Here is an 18303-nt window from a genome sequence, read left to right on the forward strand (position 1 = left end):
AAAGGCATACAATGCCACAAGAATACATCAATACATCATACATAGAACAATATCCGACTACGGATGGAACACAAACAGAAGCTCAAACAACATCCACCCTGCTAGCCCAGGCTGCCGACTAGGAACCTATCCCATGAACGAAGAAGAAGCAGAAGAAGAACTGCAACACAAGCAAACGTCGCTCTCACATCATGATCATCACATTACCTGTACCTGCAACTGTTGGTTTAGTAAACCATGAGCCACGAGACTCAGCAATCCCATTACCATGGGTATCAAGACTAGCAAAGCTTAATGGGTAAGGAAGTGGTAAAGTGGTGAGGTTGCAACAGCGACTAAGCAAAGTATGGTGGCTAACTTACGAATACAAGAGTAAGATGAGAAACTACGCAAACGGTCACAAACTAGTAATGATCAATAAGTGATCCTGAACTACTTACGTTCAAACATAACCCAACCGTTTTCTCCTCTCATACTTCCCCGAAAAGAGACAGTCACGGTTACGCACGCGGTTGGTGTATTTTAAATTGAGTTTACTTCAAGTCCTCTACAACCGGATATTAACAAATTCCCATCTGCCACATAACCGCGGGCACGGCTCTCGAAAGTTTAAACCCTGCAGGGGTGTCCCAACTTAGCCCATGACAAGCTCACGATCCGCGGAGACAATCCTCCATCGCGGGACCCTCCGATCAGAGTCGGAATCCCGGTGCAAAATACATTTCGACAATGGTAAAACAAGTCCAGCAAGACCTCCCGATGCACCAACCTAGCCTGTTAGGAGTTGCGCGATCTCGTTCTCAGCGTACACCAGATGAGCGAGGCGTACATGATCCAAATACCCCAAGTTGCCTAGGGGCGGTCCCGCACGGTGCTCTATTTGGGACCAACACCAGCACTGGCCCCCCTGTATGTCAAAATCCTCAGGTTCATGACACCCTATGCCAATTAATTATTAGGCTCAAGTATTATTATGGCAAATGTTAAAACCAATGTTGGGCCTTGCTGGAAGAGTTTTACTCAAAGAGAACTGTCAAGAGGGGCCCATAAATCCTCATCGTGTTAGGGACGCAAAATCAAGGAACATAACACCGGTATGACGGAAACTAGGGCGGCAAGAATGGAACAAAACACCAGGCATAAGGCCGAGCCTTCCAGCCTTTACCAAGTATATAGATGCATTAATTAAATAAGAGATATTGTGATATCCCATGATATCCATGTCCCAACATGGAACTACCTGCAACTGCACCTGCCACTAGCAACGCTATAAGAGGGCCTAAGAAAATCGGTGACATAGCCAAACAACAGTCTACTCGGAAGGGTAAAAAGGTTAGAGGCTATCATGGCAATTTGGGAGGCTTGATAAACAAGTGGTAGGTAGCGCGACATAGCGATAGCATCGAGACAACTAGCATAGCAAAGATAGTAGTGAGATCCAAGGTGACGATCATCTTGCCTGAAATACCGCTAGGGAGAAGAACGAGTCCGTGAAGAAGACGATCCCACGTAGTCGAACAAATCCCCATAATCGCAACGAAACATGAACTATCGAGAAGGAGCACAACCGGAAAGAAGCAAACAACACGGTAAACACACAACACATAAACATGGCATGATGCTCATCCAAGTATGATGCATGTCCGGTTTAATGAGGCATGGCATGGCAAAGTACAACAAACAATACTACAAGTTAAGTGCAACTCAATGTGCAACGAGTTGCATATTGACGGAACACCACAACAATTATTTAGTTCTCTATCGTTTAAGCTACTCATCAATATTAAATGTTGGTTAACCTGGCAAGAGGTGAAGCATAATAAAGCTACACTATCTAAGCAATTTAAATGGGGCCGGAAACAACAAACAACAAATCCGGAAAATCCCCATGTGCATATTTCAATTTTGGTACCGTTCTGCCCTAAACCATATTTTAGTGTTGTTAAACATGCAAAGTAAGTGCATCATGCTAACCTATGCATTTTTCTAGACACGTTACATATGTAGTTTATTAAATTTGGAGCTACGTCTCTTAAGTTATGAAACAAACCATTTTAACATGATATTTATGCAAATTAATGCAAACAATAATTTTAAATATTTTTAACAGGGATGAAAGTTGCATATTGTGAAAGTACATAAAATTCTAAGAACTTTACATATATGACATGTTTTATTTGGATGCATGGATATTTAGTTATTAACAATACAAAAGAGTGGCATTTATGTAAATATGCAATGCACTTGAAAAATACAAAAAACCAGAGAAGGAAAAAAACATACATGGGCTGAATTGCAACACAGTGCAGCGGCTCAGGAGGAGATTTGGCCCGGCGGTGACAGTGTGCAAAAGAAATGGGAAACATGGCAAAAAAAACTAAGGAGCCTGGGACTCAAACCCAGCACCTCATGATGTTGTTTCGCTAGGATGACCAGTAGAGCTGGCTTGTGCTAGTATTCAGAGTGGGGTTCATCTCTAGATCAATCAGAACCAAGAGTTGTTCCACTCGAGAAACAAAAATTGTAGAAAAGAATGCAGTTACGGTGATTTGATCACTAGTCTCCTGGGTGAAGGGAGGCGAAGCTAGCCACTGGGCTAGTTGCCTGGCTTCGAGTGAGGAAGGGAACATATGCCATAAGAAGGTAACATCAGCGCAGCGCATGGATCACCATGGCCACGAAGAGGAGCTTGAAGCCGACATGATGGAGCATGCCGGCGACTCCAGGCGATGCAGAGCACCAGCGGGGTCGCGGAAACTGGCGAGGGAAGCGATGGTGGGACACGCGTATGTGCAGGAGGCTCATGGCTGTGAGGAGCTCGGGCACCTCATCCATGGCGAGGTGCAGCGGAGGCATTAGGAGGGCATGTCGTGGCCTATAGGCGAGCTGCGGTGCTACGGTGCGTATGTATGCAGACAGGAGCTGCGGGTGGCGAGGTGTGCAGCAAAGGTGCTATGCATCAAGGGTACTGTGACTATGGCGAGCATGACCTAGGATGCGACGGGAAACGACGGGCACGAATGGAAGAATTTGAGACGGAAAAGGGCTGGGACAAGCGGTGGCTCACCATGGGTTGGATGGGGTAGTCGATCATGCTCGGGGACGAACGGAGGCGACGAGGGAAGGCGCTGACCAGCGCTGTCCCTGAATTAGCAGGAAGCAGGGGAGGAAGAAAACGACGGGGAGGTAGCCGGACTTGGCGATCTTTGGGCGTGGCTCGACGTCAGAATGGATCCGTTGCAGCGTGGTGGTGTTCAGGGACACAGAAGGGAGGCCGGCGAAGGACTAGGCCAGGATGAGCTCGTGGCCGTAGCGGCCATGGCTCCTTGAGGCGTGGAAGCAGGTGTGTGGGTGTCCCCTTAGCTGTGGCGGCGACATGAAGGCGAAAGGAGGGAGGAGGAGGAACCCTAGGGCAGAGGCTGCGGGATTTATAGGAGGGAACGCGGCTCAGCTGGCTGCCTTGATGGTGAAAGCACAAGTGCTCCCTAAGTGGTTTTGGTAATTAATGTTAACATATTTCTTGTTGGACTAATGTTTTTATCTAGTATATTTCAGATAAATTCAACAGATGGAGTGGCGTGGACAAGAGAATGTGGAACCCCTTCAAAATGCTAAGGACACATATTAGCTCAAGTTCAAGACTCTACATTTTACTTTTAGTGATCCAAGATCACATTGAGTCCATAGGGAAAACCAATACTATTAAAAGGGGATGAGGTGTTGCTTAATGGCTTGCTTGCTCAAAATGCTCAGTGATATGCTCTAAAGCCCTCAACCACTCTCTCATCTCCACATATGTCCCAAATGAAAAGTCAAACTCGGCCCCACTAATTTGATCCATCCGGCGCCACCGAGTTCACTTGACATAGCCACTGCCAGAAACCCTAATCAATTCAGTCTCACCGATGGGATCTCGGTCTCACCGAGATGGGCTTGCAAACTCTCTGTTGCCTATTGCAATTATTTCGGTCCCACCGAGATAAGCAATCAGTCCCACCAAGTTTGCCTGACCAACTCTCTGTTTTGCCTATTACCAAAATCGGCCTCACCGAGTTTGTGTAATCAGTCAAACCGAGATGAGGTTTTACCCTAACCCTAGCACATCGGTCCCACCGAGTTGATCATATCGGTCCCACCGAAAAGCCTAATATTCACATTTTGAACTGAATCGGTCCCACCGAGTTTTCTGATTCGGTCCCACCGAGTTTGGTGAATTATGTGTAACAGTTAGATTTTGTGTGGAGGCTATATATACCCCACCACTCTTCCTTCATTATGAAGGAGAGCCATCAGAACGTGCCTACACTTGAACATTCATTTTCTAAGAGAGAACCACCTACTCATGTCTTGAGACCAAGATATTCCATTCCAACCATTTGAATCTTGATCTCTCGCCTTCTCCAAGTTGCTTTCCACTCAAATCATCTTTCCACCAAATCCAAATCTGTGTGAGAGAGTTGAGTGTTAGGGAGACTATCATTTGAAGCACAGGAGTAAGGAGTTCATCATCAACACACCGTCTATTACCTTTTGGAGAGTGGTGTCTCCTAGATTGGTTAGGTGTCACTTGGGAGCCTCCGTCAAGATTGTGGAGTTGAACCAAGGAGTTTGTACGGGAAAGGAGATCGCCTACTTCGTGAAGATCTACTCTAGTGAGGCAAGTCCTTCATGGGCGATGGCCATGGTGGGATAGACAAGGTTGCTTCTTCATGGACACTTTGTGGGTGGAGCCCTACGTGTACTCGCGCAACCATTACCCTTCATGGGTTGAAGTCTCCATCAACGTGGATATACGATAGCACCACCTATCGGAACCACGCCAAAAATCTCCGAGTCTCCAATTGCGTTTGCACATTCCAATCCCATCCCTTTACTTTCTTACAAGTTGCATGCTTTACTTTCCGCTGCTCATATACTCTTGCCATGCTTGCTTGAATGTATTGTGAATGATTAAACTTGTGCTAAAACTCCACCTTAACTTAAAGAAATTAAAATCTGCCACTTTTCTTTACTAAGAGTCTATTCACCCCCCTCTAGACACCTCTTCTCGATCCTTTCAATTCGTATCAGAGCATTGGTCTCCATTGGTTTGGTTTAAACACCTTTGGAGGAAGATGTACGAGTCTACGTTGGGGAGTCTTATACGTAGAGTGCCTATACTTGATGGAGCGTTCTTTCATGAGTCGAAAATTGAGATGCTTGAGATTTTCAATTAGTATCATTTGAACAAGTATGTGATACGTCTCCAACGTATCTATAATTTTTGATTGCTCCATGCTATATTATCTACTGTTTTGGACATTATTGGGCTTTATTATACACTTTTATATTATTTTTGGGACTAACCTATTAACCGGAGGCCCAGCCCAGAATTGCTGTTTTTTTTGCCTATTTTAGGGTTTCGAAGAAAAGGAATATCAAACGAAGTCCAAACGGAATGAAACCTTCGGGAACGTGATTTTTGGAACGAACAAGATCCAGGAGACTTGGACCCTACGTCAAGCAACCAACAGGGAGGCCACGAGGTAGGGGGCGCGCCTACCCCCCCCCCCCCAGGATAATCTAAGGACACCAAAAAGCCAAAGCTTGGGGATGCCCCAGAAGGCATCCCCTCTTTCGTCTACTTCTATCGGTAACTTTACTTGGAGCTATATTTTTATTCACCACATGATATTTGTTTTTCTTGGAGCGTCTTGTATGATTTGAGTCTTTATTTGTTAGTTTTCCACAATCATATTTGCTGTACACACCTTTTGAGAGAGACACACATGATTCAGAAATTATTAGAATACTCTATGTGCTTCACTTATATCTTTTGAGTTATATAGTTTTGCTCTAGTATTTCACTTATATGTTTTAGAGCATGATGGTGGATTTGTTTTATAGAAACTTTTGATCTCTCATGCTTCACTTAGACTATTTTGAGAGTCTTAAAAAGCATGGTAATTTGCTTAAATAATCCTAATAGGTAGGTATACAAGATTAATAATAAAATTCCCTTAGGAATGTATTGAATACTATGAGAAGTTTGATACTTGATAATTGTTTTGAGATATGGAGATGGTGATATTAGAGTCATGCTAGTTGAGTAGTTGTGAATTTGAGAAATACTTGTGTTAAAGTTTGTGATTCCCGTAGCATGCACGTATGGTGAACCGTTATGTGATGAAGTCGAAGCATGATTTATTTATTGATTGTCTTCCTTCTGAGTGGCGGTCGGGGACGAGCGATGGTCTTTTCCTACCAATTATCCCCCTAGGAGCATGCGCGTAATACTTTGCTTTGATAACTTGTAGATTTTTGCAATAAGTATATGAGTTCTTTATGACTAATGTTGAGTCCATGGATCATACGCACTCTCACCCTTCCACCATTGCTAGCCTCTCTAATACCGCACACCTTTCGCCGGTATCATACACCCACCATATACCTTCCTCAAAACAGCCACCATACCTACCTATCATGGCATTTCCATAGCCATTCCGAGATATATTGCCATGCAACTTTCCACCATTCCGTTTACTATGACACACTCCATCATTGTCATATTTCTTTGCATGATCATGTAGTTGACATTGTATTTGTGGCAAAGCCACCGTTCATAATTCTTTCATACATGTCGCTCATGAGTCATTGCATATCCCGGTACACCGCCGGAGGCATTCACATAGAGTCATATCGTGTTCTAAGTATCGAGTTGTAATTCTTGACTTGTAAGAAAATAAAAGTGTGATGATCATCATTATTAGAGCATTGTCCCAAGTGAGGAAAGGATGATGGAGACTATGATTCCCCCACAAGCGAGATGAGACTCCGGACGAAAAAAAGAGGCCAAAGAAGCCCAAATAAAAAAAAAGAGGCCATAAAAAAGGCCCAAATAAAAAAAATATGAGAGAAAAAGAGAGAAGGGACAATGCTACTATCCTTTTACCACACTTGTGCTTCAAAGTAGCACCATGATCTTCATGATAGAGAGTCTCCTTTGTTATCACTTTCATGTACTAGTGGGAATTTTTCATTATAGAACTTGGCTTGTATATTCCATTGATGGGCTTCCTCAAAATGCCCCAGGTCTTCGTGAGCAAGCAAGTTGGATGCACACCCACTTAGTTTCTTTTTGAGCTTTCATATAGTTATAGCTCTAGTGCATCCGTTGCATGGCAATCCCTACTCACTCACATTGATATCTATTGATGGGCATCTCCATAGTCCGTTGATACGTCTAGTTGATGTGAGACTATCTTCCCCCTTTTTTGTCTTCTCCACAACCACCATTCTATTCCACCTAAAGTGCTATATCCATGGCTCACGCTCATGTATTGCGTGAAGATTGAAAAAGTTTGAGAATGTCAAAAGTATGAAACAATTGCTTGGCTTGTCATCGGGGTTGTGCATGATTTAAATACTTTGTGTGGTGAAGATAGAGCATATCCAGACTATATGATTTTGTAGGGATAACTTTCTTTGGCCATGTTATTTTGAGAAGACATAATTGCTTAGTTAGTATGCTTGAAGTATTATTATATTTATGTCAATATTGAACTTTTGTCTTGAATCTTTCAGATCTGAATATTCATACCACAATTAAGAAGAATTACATTGAAAATATGCCAAGTAGCATTCCACATCAAAAATTCTGTTTTATCATTTACCTACTCGAGGACGAGCAGGAATTAAGCCTGGGGATGCTTGATACGTCTCCAACGTATCTATAATTTTTGATTGCTCCATGCTATATTATCTACTGTTTTGGACATGATTGGGCTTTATTATACACTTTTATATTATTTTTGGGATTAACCTATTAACCGGAGGCCCATCCCAGAATTGTTGTTTTTTTGCCTATTTTAGGGTTTCGAAGAAAAGGAATATCAAACGGAGTCCAAATGGAATGAAACCTTCGGGAACGTGATTTTTGGAACGAACAAGATCCAGGAGACTTGGACCCTATGTCAAGCAACCAACATGGAGGCCACGAGGTAGGGGGGCGCGCCTACCCCCCAGGCGTGCCCTCCACCCTCATGGGCCCCCTGTTGCTCCATCGACGTACTCGTTCCTCCTATATATACCTACGTACCCCCAAACGATCAGATACGGATCCAAAACCCTAATTCCACCGTCGTAATTTTCTGTATCCACGAGATCCCATCTTGGGGCCTGTTCCGGAGCTCCGCCGGAGGGGGCATCGATCACGGAGGGCTTCTACATCAACACCATAGCCCTTTCGATGAAGTGTGAGTAGTTTACCTCAGACCTTCGGGCCCATAGTTATTAGCTAGATGGCTTCTTCTCTCTTTTTGGATCTCAATACAAAGTTCTCCCCCTCTCTGGTGGAGATCTATTCGATGTAATCTTCTTTTGCGGTGTGTTTGTTGACACCGATGAATTGTGGGTTTATGATCAAGTTTATCTATGAACAATATTTGAATCTTCTCTGAATTCTTTTATGTATGGATGGTTATCTTTGCAAGTCTCTTTGAATTATCAGTTTGGTTTGGCCTACTAGATTGATCTTTCTTGCAATGGGAGAAGTGCTTAGCTTTGGGTTCAATCTTGTGGTGTCCTTTCCCAGTGACAGTAGGGGCAGCAGGGCACGTATTGTATTGTTGCCATCGAGGATAACAAGATGGTTTTTTTAATCATATTGCATGAGTTTATCCCTCTACATCATGTTATCTAGCTTAAGGCGTTACTCTGTTCTTATGAACTTAATACTCTAGATGCATGCTGGATAGCGGTCGATGTGTGGAGTAATAGTAGTAGATGCAGGCAGGAGTCGGTCTACTTGTCTTGGACGTGATTCCTATATACATGATCATACCTAGATATTCTCATAACTATGCTCAATACTGTCAATTGCTCAACAGTAATTTGTTCACCCACCGTAAAATACCTATGCTCTTGAGAGAAGCCACTAGTGAAACCTATGGCCCCGGGTCTATCTTCATCATATTAATCTTCCAATACTTAGTTGTTTTCATTGCTTTTATTTTACTTTGCATCTTTATCATAAAAATACCAAAAATATTATCTTATCATATCTATCAGATCTCACTCTCGTAAGTGACCGTGTAGGGATTGACAACCCCTTATCGCGTTGGTTGCGAGGATTTATTTGTTTTATGTAGGTGCGAGGGACTCGCGCGTAGCCTCCTACTGGATTGATACCTTGGTTCTCAAAAACTGAGGGAAATACTTATGCTACTTTGCTGCACCACACTTTCCTCTTCAAGGGAAAACCAACACAAGTGCTCAAGAGGTAGCAGTACATTAGTAGCCCTTGTGCACCTCATGTTGATCCTTTGCACCCTACCCCTGATTAGTCTATTGACATGATCTGTTAGAACAGTCAATTTAATCACTAGAGGATTGCCTAGAAACTTGTTTGCTAGCTTGCCTGCTCTTGATTGTGCTTACACCATATGGAGGTTTCTTGAGGAACGATTTCCAAACTATTCCTTGCAAAACTTGGATGAAATTCTTCATAAGTCTATTGCGTTGAGTAAGATGAGTTCCAATGATCCCAAATTCGGTGATTGTCTACTTGAGCTTACTAGTCTTACGCATGTCAAAGGAGATGTTGGAATCATTAGCAATATCATCTCCGAAGCCATTGGAATTCATAAAGATGACTATTGTGATGACCATCTATCTAATGAATTATCCTCTCTAGGAATTAATCCATCACAAGACAATGTTGAACATGGATACTATGATGAGGATGATGATAGTGACTTTGATCTCGATGAGTCTATGAGACACTTTGGTCTTACAGCAAATCTTCACGGCTACATGGCTGGAGGAAAGGAATGGGTTCTTGATAGTGGGTACCGATCACAAGACCGGAGACAAGGATATGTTTCGTGCGCTTGCTGAAAATGACGGCCCTCGAAAGTATGTCACTTTTGGTGGCAACTCAAAGGGTAAGGTGGTTGGCCTTGGTAAGGTGGCCATCTCGCATGATAGCTCGATACAAAATGTTATGCTCATTGAATCTCTTGGATATAATCTACTTTCTGTATCTAGACTTGCTGACTTTGGTTTCAATGTCCTATTTGCCGAAGTAGATTGCCAAGTGTTTCGTAGGGATAAACACAATATGGTCTTTACCGATTCACATAGAGGTGATCTTTACATTGTTGATTTCACTAAAAAGGCTCAACCTAGAACTTTCTTAATTGCTAAATCTTCTAAAGATTGGTTGTGGCATAGAAGATTAGGTCATGTGGGCATGCGAAATCTTGATAAGCTTATTAAAGGTGATCACATCCTTAGAGTAAAAGATATTATATTTGACAAGGATAGATTGTGCAGTGTTTGTCAAGCAGGAAAAAAAGTTGGAGGAAATCACCCCGTGAAGAACATCATGACCACGAGGAGACCACTCGAGCTACTTCATATGTATCTCGTTGGTCCCAATGCCTACAAAAGTTTTGGTGGTAACTCATTTGGTCTAGTCATAGTCGATGATTTTTCAAGATTTACATCGGTGTTCTTTCTTGATGATAAATCACAGGTCCAAAAGATCTTCAAGAACTTTGCTAGGAAGGCCCAAAATCAATTTGAAGTGAAGATCAAGAAGGTTCGAAGCGACAATGGAACAGAGTTGAAGAACGCAAATGCGAATACCTTTCTTGATGAAGAAGGGATTTCACGTGAGTTCTCGGCTACGTATACGCCTCAACAAAATGGAGTTGTTGAGAGGAAGAACCGGACTCTTATCGAGATGGCGAGAATGATGCTTGATGAGTACAAGACGCCAAAACACTTTTGGGCGGAAGCGGTTGAGACATCTTGTCACGCAATAAATAGCTTGTATCTTCACAAGCTACTCGGCAAGACGACATACGAGCTTCTCACCGGTAACAAACCCCAAGTTGGATACTTTTGAGTATTCGGCTCAAAGTGCTACATTCTTGATAAGAATCGTCATTCTAAATTTGCTCGTAAATCTCATGAGGGTTTCCTGCTCGGTTATGGCTCAAACTCTCACACTTACCGTGTCTACAACAATTTCACCTGAAAGGTTGAAGAGACGGTAGATGTAAAGTTTGATGAATCTAACGGCTCGCAAGTAGAGAAATTGCCAATTGATGTAGGAGACAAAGACCATTCAGAAGCAATCCAAGACTTGTCTATTGGCAAGATTCGTCCAACGGAGGTGAAGGAGAGTACCTCGTCCATCCAAGTGGAAGCTTCTACCTCACGACAAGGTGAACCAAGAATTGACATGGAAGCATCCACAAGTGGGACACGCCAAGATGAAGGAAACGAGGAAGTACACCAAGATGAACCACATCAACCTCCTTCTCCACCTAGACAAGAGAACCCAAGAAGAAGAATGAGATGATGAAGAATATGTTCCACCCAGACCCAAACAAAAGCTACCACGAGTTCAAGCAAGAGTTTCACGAGACCATCCCATTGAACAAATCTTCAACGATATTCAAACCGGGAGAATCACCCGCTCTAAAACTCATTTGCCTAATTTTTGTGAACATTATTCATTCATCTCTAGCATTGAACCTATGAAGGTTGAAGAAGCATTGGAAGATCCGGATTGGATAAATGCCATGCACGAAGAGCTACACAACTTTGAGAGAAACCAAGTGTGGACATTGGTCGAGAAGCCTGACAACAACAACAACAACATCGGTACCAAATGGGTGTTTCGCAAGCAAGACGAAGATGGACAAGTAATTCGCAACAAAGCACGTCTCGTCGCCCAAGGCTACACTCAAGTTGAAGGTATGGACTATGGTGAGACATATGCCCCCGTTGCTAGACTTGAGTCTATCCGCATCTTACTTGCCTATGCTAATCACCATGATATCACCTTGTACCAAATGGACATTAAAAGTGCTTTCTGATGTCTACTACACAACTTTCTTCTTGTAGACATTATTGGGCCTCCAAGTGCAGAGGTTTGTAGGACAGTAGCAAATTTCCCTCAAGTGGATAACCTAAGGTTTATCAATCCGTGGGAGGCGTAGGATGAAGATGGTCTCTCTCAAGCAACCCTGCAACCAAATAACAAAGAGTCTCTTATGTCCCCAACACACCCAATACAATGATAAATTGTATAGGTGCACTAGTTCGGCGAAGAGATGGTGATACAAATGCAATATGGATAGTAGATAATGGTTTTTGTAATCTGAAAATATAAAAACAGCAAGGTAGCAACTGGTAAAAGTGAGCACAAATGGTATTGCAATGCTAGGAAACAAGGCCTAGGGTTCATACTTTCACTAGTGCAAGTTCTCTCAACAATAATAACATAATTGGATCATATAACTATCGCTCAACATGCAACAAAGAGTCACTCCAAATTCACTAATAGCGGAGAACAAATGAAGAGATTATGGTAGGGTACAAAACCACCTCAAAGTTATCCTTTCTAATTGATCTTTTCAAGAGTCCGTAGTAAAATAACATGAAGCTATTCTTTCTGTTCGATCTATCATAGAGTTCGTACTAGAATAACATCTTAAGATACAAATCAACCAAAACCCTAATGTCACCTAGATACTCCAATGTCACCTCAAGTATCCGTGGGTATGATTATACGATATGCATCACACAATCTCAGATTCATCTATTCAACCAACACAAAGAACTTCAAAGAGTGCTCCAAAGTTTCTACCGGAGAGTCAAGACGAAAACGTGTGCCAACCCGTATGCATAAGTTCATGAGGTCAAGGAACTCGCAAGTTGATCACCAAAACATACATCAAGTGGATCATGTGATATCCCATTGTCACCACAGATAAACACATGCAAGACATACATCAAGTGTTCTCAAATCCTTAAAGACTCAATCCGATAAGATAACTTCAAAGGGAAAACTCAATTCATCACAAGAGAGTAGAGGGGGAGAAACATCATAAGATCCAAATATAATAGCAAAGCTCGCGATACATCAAGATCGTGCCGTCTCAAGAACACGAGAGAGAGAGAGAGAGATCAAACACATAGCTACTGGTACATACCCTCAGCCCCGAGGGAGAACTACTCCCTCCTTGTCATGGAGAGCGCCAGGATGATGAAGATGGCCACCGGAGAGGGATTCCCCCCTGCAGCAGGTGTCGAAACGGGTCTAGATTGGTTTTCAATGGCTACGGAGGCTTCTGGCGGCGGTACTCCTGATCTATTCTGTTCTTCGATGTTTTTAGGGTATATGGACATATATAGGCAAAATAAGTCGGTCAGGGGCGCCACGAGGGGCCCACGAGGGTGGGGGCGCGCCCAGGGGGTAGGGTGCGCCTCCCTGCCTCGTGGCTTCCTCGAAGCTTCCCTGATGTCTACTCCAAGTCTCCTGGATTGCTTCCGTTCCAAAAATAACTCTCCCGAAGGTTTCATTCCGTTTGGACTCCATTTGATATTCCTTTTCTTCGAAACACTGAAATAGGCAAGGAAACAACAATTTGGGTTGGGCCTCCGGTTAATAGGTTAGTCCCAAAAATAATATAAGAGTGTATAATAAAGCCCATAAACATCCAAAACAGATAATATAATAGCATGGAACAATAAAAAATTATAGATACGTTGGAGACGTGTCAAGCATTCCCAAGCTTAATTCCTGCTCGTCCTCGAGTAGGTAAATGATAAAAACAGAATTTTTGACGTGGAATGCTACCTAACATATTTATCAATGCAATCTTCTTTATTGTGGCAAGAATATTCAGATCCATAAGATTCAAGACAAAAGTTTAATATTGACATAAAAATAATAATACTTCACGCATAGTAACAAAGTAATCATGTCTCATCAAAATAACATGGCTAAAGAAAGCTATCCCTACAAAATCATATAGTCTGGCTATGCTCTATCTTCATCACACAAAATATTTAAATCATTCACAACCCCAATGACAAGCCAGGCAATCGTTTCATACTTTTGATGTTCTCAAACTTCTTCAATCTTCACGCAATACATGAGCGTGAGCCATGGACATAGCACTATAGGTGGAATAGAATGGTGGTTGTGGAGAAGACAAAAAGGATAAGATAGTCTCACATCAACTAGGCGTATCAACGGGTTATGGAGATGCCCATCAATAGATATCAATGTGAGTGAGTAGGGATTGCCATGCAACGGATGCACTAGAGCTATAAGTGTATGAAAGCTCAACAAAAGAAACTAGGTGGGTGTGCATCCAACTCGCTTGCTCACGAAGACCTAGGGCATTTTGAGGAAGCCCATCATTGGAATATACAAGCCAAGTTCGATAATGAAAGATTCCCACTAGTATATGAAAGAGACAACATAGGAGACTCCCTATCATGAAGATCATGGTGCTACTTTGAAGCACAAGTGTGGTAAAAGGATAGTAGCATTGCCCCTTCTCTCTTTTTCTCTCATTTTTTATTTTATTTTTTATTTTATTATTTGGGCCTTTTTTTCTTTTGGCCTCTTTTCTCTCTTTTTTTTTCTGTCCAGAGTCTCATCCCTACTTGTGGGGGAATCATAGTCTCCATCATCCTTTCCTCACTAGGACAATGCTCTAATAATGATGATCATCACACTTCTTTTTTACTTACAACTCAAGAATTACAACTCAATACTTAGAACAAAATATGACTCTATGTGAATGCCTTCGGTATTGTACCGGGATATGCAATGAATCAAGAGTGACATGTATGAAAAAAAATTATGAACGGTGGCTTTGCCACAAATACAATGTAAACTACATGATCATGCAAAGCAATATGACAATGATGAAGCGTGTCATAACAATGGAATGGTGGAAAGTTGCATGGCAATATATCTGGCTATGGAAATGCCATAATAGGTAGGCATGGTGGCTGTTTTGAGGAAGGTATATGGTGGGTTTATGGTACCGGCGAATGTTGCGCGGTACTAGAGAGGCTAGCAATGGTGGAAGGTTGAGAGTGCGTATAATCCATGGACTCAACATTAGTCATAAAGAACTCACATACTTATTGCAAAAATCTATTAGTTATCGAAACAAAGTACTACGCGCATGCGACTAGGGGGATAGATTGGTAGGAAGAGACCATCGCTCGTCCCCGACCGCCACTCATAAGGAAGACAATCAATAAATAAATCATGCTCTGACTTCATCACATAACGGTTCACCATACGTGCATGCTACGGGAATCACAAACTTTAACACAAGTATCTCTCAAATTCACAACTACTCAAATGGCATGACTCTAATATCACCATATTCATATCTCAAAACAATCATCAAATATCAAACTTTTCATAGTATTCAATGCACTTTATATGAAAGTTTTTATTATATCCCTCTTGGATGCCTATCATATTAGGACTAAATTCATAACCAAAGAAAACTACCATGCTGTTCTAAAAGACTCTCAAAATAATATAAGTGAATCATGAGAGTTCAACAATTTCTTCAAAATAAAACCACCGCCGTGCTCTAAAAAGATATAAGTGAAGCACTAGAGCAAATGACAAACTACTCCAAAAGATATAAGTGAAGATCAATGAGTAGTCAAATAATTATGCAACTATGTGAATACTCTCTAGCATTTAAGAATTTCAGATCTTGGTATTTTATTCAAACAGCAAGCAAAGCAAAATAAAATAAAATGACGCTCCAAGCAAAACACATATCATGTGGCAAATAAAAATATAGCTCCAAGTAAAGTTACCGATGAACGAAGACAAAAGAGGGGATGCCATCCGGGGCATCCCCAAGCTTAGGCTCTTGGTTTTCCTTGAATATTACCTTGGGGTGCTTTGGTCATCCCCAAGCTTAGGCTCTTGCCACTCCTTATTCCATAGTCCATCGAATCTTTACCCAAAACTTGAAATCTTCACAACACAAAACTTAACAGAAAACTCGTAAGCTCCGTTAGTATAAGAAAATAAATCACCACTTAGTTACTATTGTGAACTAATTCTAAATTCATATTGGTGTAATATCTACTGTGTTCCAACTTCTCTATAGTTCATACCCTCCGATACTACTCATAGTTTCATCAAAATAAGCAAACAACACATAGAAAACAGAATCTGTGAAAAACAGAACAATCTGTACTAATCTGTAGGTTTCGACTACTTCTGGAACCCCCAAAATTCTAAAATAAATTGCTAGATGTTAGGAATTTATCTATTAATCATCATCACAAATAATTAACTAAATAGCACTTTTAATAAAAAATGGCAGCAATTCTCGTGAGCACTAAAGTTTCTGTTTTTTACAGCAAGATCACAAAGACTTTCCCCAAGTCTTCCCAAAGGTTCTACTTGGCACAAACACTAATTAAAATCATAAAAATTCAATCATAACAGAGGATAGATGAATTATTTATTACTAAACAGTAACAAAAAGCAAGGAACAAAAATAAAGTTGGGTTGCCTCCCAATAAGCGCTATCGTTTAACGCCCCTAGCTAGGCATGATGATTTCAATGATGCTCACATAAAAGATAAGAATTGAAACATAAAGAGAGCATCATGAAGAATATGACTAGCACATTTAAGTCTAACCCACTTGCTATGCATAGGAATTTTGTGAGCAAACAACTTATGGGAACAATAATCAACTAGCATAGGAAGGCAAAACAAGCATAACTTCAGAACTTAAAGCACATAGAGAGAGAACTTGATATTATTGCAATTCCTACAAGCATATGTTCCTCCCTCATAATAATTTTCAGTAGCATCATGAATGGATTCAACAATGTAACCATCACATAAAGCATTCTTTTCATGATCTACAAGCAAAGAAATTTTATTACTCTCCACATAAGAAAAATTCTTCTCATTCAGAATAGTGGGAGTATCATAAGAAACTCGAATACTATAAATTGTTTCCACATTAAAAGAGTAATGTTCAGAAAAAGGGTAATCATAATCATGACAAGTTTTATGGTTATCATTATTCTTAATAGCATATAAGTCATCACAATAATCATCATAGATAGCAACTTTGTTCTCATAATCAATTGGAACCTCTTCCGAAATAGTGGAATCATTACTAAATAAAGTCATGACCTCTTTAAATCTAGTTTTATAATTATCACAATAAGATTAAACATACTCCAAAATAGTGGGATCATCACTTCCTAAAGTTTACACTCTTCCAAACCCACTTTCATAAATATAATCATCATAAATAGGAGGCATGCTATCATAATAAATTTGCTCATCAAAACTTGGGAGACAAAAAAATATCATGTTCATTAAACATAGCTTCCCCAAGCTTGTGGCTTTGCATATCATTAGCTTCATGGATATTCAAAGAATTCATACTAATAACATTGCAATCATCCTCATCATCCAAAGATTTAGTGCCAAACATTCTAATGCATTCTTCTTCTAACACTTTGGCACAATTATCGGAATCCTTATTTTCATGAAAGACATTAAAAAGATGAAGCATATGAGGTATACTCAATTCCATTTTTTTTATAATTTTCTTTTATAAACTAAACTAGTGATAAAACAAGAAACAAAAAGATTCGATTCCAAGATCTAAAGTTATACCTTCAAGCGCTAACTTCCCCGGCAACGGAGCCAGAAAAGAGCTTGATGTCTACTACACAACCTTCTTCTTGTAGACGTTGTTGGGACTCCAAGTGCAGGGTTTGTAGGACAGTAGAAAATTTCCCTCAAGTGGATGACCTAAGGTTTATCAATCCGTGTGAGGCATAGGATGAAGATGGTCTCTCTCAAGCAACCCTGCAACCAAATAACAATGAGTCTCTTGTGTTCCCAACACACCCAATACAATGATAAATTGTATAGGTGCACTAGTTCGGCGAAGAGATGGTGATACAAATGCAATATGGATAGTAGATAATGGTTTTTGTAATCTGAAAATATAAAAACAGCAAGGTAGTAAGTGGTAAAAGTGAGCACAAATGGTATTGCAATGCTAGGAAACAAGGCCTAGGGTTCATACTTTCACTAGTGCAAGTTATCTCAACAATAATAACATAATTGGATCATATAACTATCCCTCAACATGCAACAAAGAGTCACTCCAAAGTCACTAATAACGGAGAACAAACGAACAGATTATGGTAGGGTATGAAACCACCTCAAAGTTATCCTTTCTGATCGATCTATTCAAGAGTCCGTAGTAAAATAACATGAAGCTATTCTTTCCGTTCCATCTATCGTAGAGTTCGTACTAGAATAACACCTTAAGGTACAAATCAACCAAAACCCTAATGTCACCTAGATACTCCAATGTCACCTCAAGTATCCGTGGGTATGATTATACGATATGCATCACACAATCTCAGATTCATCTATTCAACCAACACAAAGAACTTCAAAGAGTGCCCCAAAGCTTCTACCGGA

This window comes from Triticum dicoccoides, chromosome 2A, assembly GCF_002162155.2.
Source record: "Triticum dicoccoides isolate Atlit2015 ecotype Zavitan chromosome 2A, WEW_v2.0, whole genome shotgun sequence".
NCBI classification, from domain to species: domain Eukaryota; kingdom Viridiplantae; phylum Streptophyta; class Magnoliopsida; order Poales; family Poaceae; genus Triticum; species Triticum dicoccoides.